The following is a 3,718-nucleotide window of genomic DNA, read 5'->3' as shown; positions in this document are numbered from 1 at the left end:
TCTTCATTTATTCTCTTCTGACATGTTTTTCTAGTTTATGACCAAAAGGAACCCGTCAGGACCATTACTGTTTGATAGTGAGATCGATCGTAAAGTTTGTAGAAACTGAAGAGAAATAAGGTGAAGCTTACGATACATAGAGGAAGAGCAAGAGGGCGATACTTCAACCACAACCGAAGAGATGGCTGAAAACCAAGAAAATCCACTACCTCCTACGATTACTGCTAATCAGAATCTTGCTCCACGCACTATGTATGATTATGCTAAACCTTCTTTAACAGGAATTGAATCGAGCATAGTTAGACCTGCTGTAGCTGCAAATACTTTTGAACTAAAACCTAACACAATTCAAATGATACAGTAATTTGTTCAGTTTCATGGTTTGCAGGACGAAGTTCCCAACGCTTACTTGGCAAACTTTTTGGAACTATGTGATACATTTAAAATTAATGGCGTTTCTGATAGCGCCATTCGCCTTTGGTTATTTCCTTTTTCATTAAGAAACAAAGCTAAACACTGGTTGAATTCGTTACCACGAGGGTCAATCACTACTTGGGAACAAATAACCGAAAAGTTTTTATTAAAATATTTTTCACCATCTAAAATGGCTAAATTACGTAATGATATCTCTTCTTTTGTGTAGATGGATTTAGAAACACTCTACAATGCATGGGAGAGATACAAGGACCTCTTGAGAAGATGCCCTCACCATTGGTTACCACTCTGGGTACAGGTTCAAACATTTCATAATGGTCTGAATCCTTCGACTCGATAGATGATCGATTTAGCTGTTGGCGGAACTATCAATAATAAGAAACCTGAAGATGCTTATGAATTTATAGAAGAGATGTCACTGAATAATTATCAGTGGCAAGTCATGAGGACAAAGCCAACAAAAGCAGCCAGGGTTTATACTGTCGATTCGGTCACCATGCTCTCTAATCAGGTAGAACTCTTGAATAAGAAAATTGACGGATTTCTTAGTTCTGCACAGGTTCACCCAGTAATGCAGTGCGAAGCAAGTAGAGGTGGATCGAGCAATCTAGATTACCCATCCTATGGCCACAACATGGAGAACGAGCAGTTAAATTACATGGGTAATAATCCTTGATCTCAAAATAATCCTTATAGTAATACTTACAATGCAGGTTGGGGGAACCACCCAAATTTCTCATAGGGAGGCCAAGGAAATCAGTGACCACCACCACTTCTAGGCTTCCAACAACCACCCTACCAACAAGAGAAAAAACCGAACCTTGAGGAGATGCTAACAAAATTCATCTTGGTGTCAGAAACTCATTTTCAGAATACCGAGACAGCACTTAAAAATCAACAAGCATCGATCCAAGGGCTCGAAACTCAGATAGGTCAACTCGCTAAATTGATATCTGAACAACCACAAGGTAGCCTACCGAGTAACACTGAATCTAACCCAAGGGAGCAAATCAATGCAATTACCATTCAAGATGAGGAAGGGTTAGTTGCACCTGAACCAGAACAGAGCCATGAAATTGTAGTAAGTAAAGGTAAGGGTGAGGTGGACCACAATGACCAGAAATCGGTAAGTAAATAGTACAAACCTCGTGTGCCATACCCAAACGCAACAAGGAAAGACCGCACAGAAGAACAATTTGGTAAATTCCTTAAATTATTAAAAAAGTTACATATTAACTTACCGTTTATTGAAACTCTTTCGTAGATGCCAAACGTAGTCAAATTCTTAAAGAAGCTTTTAACAAATAAGCGGAAGTTGGATGAGGCGTCGCATGTGGAACTAAATGCAATTTGCTCAGGCATACTACAGAATAAGCTGGCCAACAAATTAAAAGATCCAGGGAGTTTTACAATTCCCTGTTTAATTAGTAGCCTAGATGTTAATAATGCTTTGGCTAATTTAGGGGCTAGTATCAATGTCATGCCTTACAAAATGTTTAAATAGCTAGGTCTTTGGAAACCCAAACAAACTACGATAAGTATTCAATTCGCCGATAAAATAATCAGATTTCCTAGGGGGGATTATTAAAGACATACTCGTTAAAATTGACAAATTTATATTCTCAGTTGATTTCGTTGTTCTAAACATAGAAAAGGTAACATTCCTTTAATTTTAGGGAGGCCCTTTTTAGCAACCGTTAGAACAATAATTGATGTTAGCACAGGTGAACTCACACTTCATATGGAAGACGAAACAATCACCCTTCAAGCTCGTAATTCAAGTAACACATCAAAAATTGAAGGTGGTTGTATAAATCATTCTACCAAAACTGACCATGTGGTGCAACCTACTTTGCAAGAAATAAGTTCGAAGAACCTACACAAGCCATGTTCAAGCAACAACAATGGATCTATCTATGAAGAACGAAGGGTACAAATTGAGGAACTAGATGAATGGTGGATACAAAAATCGAGAACACCCGATAAACCGAAATCGAGCTAGGACGAGCTCAATACATCGCCAAATCAACTTAAGGTTGGAGAAAAAGTACTACTAGATCGCATTACCACTTCTGAACCTAATGAAGAAATTCCTCTCACGCTACTTAGTATTTTCCCATATGGTACAGTCGAGGTAATTCACTAGTATTTTCCCATATGGTACAGTCGAGGTAATTCACACCAAATTTGTAACTTTTAAGGTAAACAATACTCGTCTTAAACCTTATATTAATAAAGTTGATAGCAGGGATGAGGAGTGTAAACTCCTCGAGCCATCATGATCACACACCAGAGAGGTAAGTCAAGCTAAGACGATAAATAAGCGCTTCTCGGGAGACAACCCGAGCACTAACAGTAATAATTTATTTAGATTCTAGTTTTGCACATTTAACCTACTAACTGAGTCTTCAAACATAGGTTTTTCCCATCCACACGGAAAGTCACACGGGCGTGCCTTAGGCCGTGTGCACACCACAGGAGGAGACACGGCCGTGCGATACGGTCATGTGAAAACAGGGCAAAAATTTTTCCCCAACACGGGATGCAATAAGTCGCCACGGTCGTGTGATACAGCCGTGGGTGAAATTGCCAAACCAACATGGGCTTGTGACACGACCGTGTCGGGAAACCGTGGGCGGACCTGTCAAATTAGCACGGGTGTTCGACACGCCCGTACCCAGCCCCTATGGTCGACACTGTCAACCTAACACGGGCGTGGGCTACCACACACGAGTGTGGGAGAAGCGAACGAAGCAAGACACGGTCGTGCAAGACGGTCATGTGTGCCCACACGCCCAAGGAACATAGGTGTGGGGCGAATGTTAGACGCGCCTAAATTTAAAAATCGCAAAATATGCGGGCAAAAATTAGGGCACACGGGCGTGTCCTATGGCCGTGTGCCCCAAAATCTATATAAACCCCTCACTATTCATCATCTCCCTCCCCAAAAATCCCTAACCCTAGCCGCTACAACTCCACATGCCCTACCTGCCACGCCCGCGCGCCGTCTACAACATTGTTTCCGATGACCCAAGCTTCTCCCTTTTGCATTTGTTTACTCTTTTCTCTCTATTTTCTTTAAAAATTTTGCCTATTTCCTATTTTTTCTGATCCATTTAACTATTTTAAGTGAATATTCATAATAGAATAATAGAAATAATCATGCTTATTATTAAAGAATTTTTTCCATTTTTCATATTACATTCATCTATCTTTCTCGTTTCCATGGATTTTATGCATACCCACATGCACTTATGCATTAGATATTCCCGTAGCATTATTC

The 3,718-nt window shown here is 40.2% G+C and overlaps 1 non-coding gene across 1 annotated transcript; it reads right to left on the bottom strand.

Moving 5' to 3' along the window:
- Positions 1–610: 610 nt before the first annotated feature.
- LOC128280222 (small nucleolar RNA R71) lies at positions 611–717 on the bottom strand. The gene has a single exon (XR_008270403.1). It is a non-coding gene; the product is annotated as a small nucleolar RNA R71 (small nucleolar RNA).
- Between the last annotated feature and the right edge of the window lie 3,001 nt (positions 718–3,718).

This window comes from Gossypium arboreum, chromosome 8 (genome assembly GCF_025698485.1).
Source record: "Gossypium arboreum isolate Shixiya-1 chromosome 8, ASM2569848v2, whole genome shotgun sequence".
Classification (NCBI taxonomy): Eukaryota; Viridiplantae; Streptophyta; class Magnoliopsida; order Malvales; family Malvaceae; genus Gossypium; species Gossypium arboreum.
The sequence above is the reverse complement of the archived record's forward strand: the minus strand, read 5'-3'. Positions and strand labels throughout refer to the sequence as shown.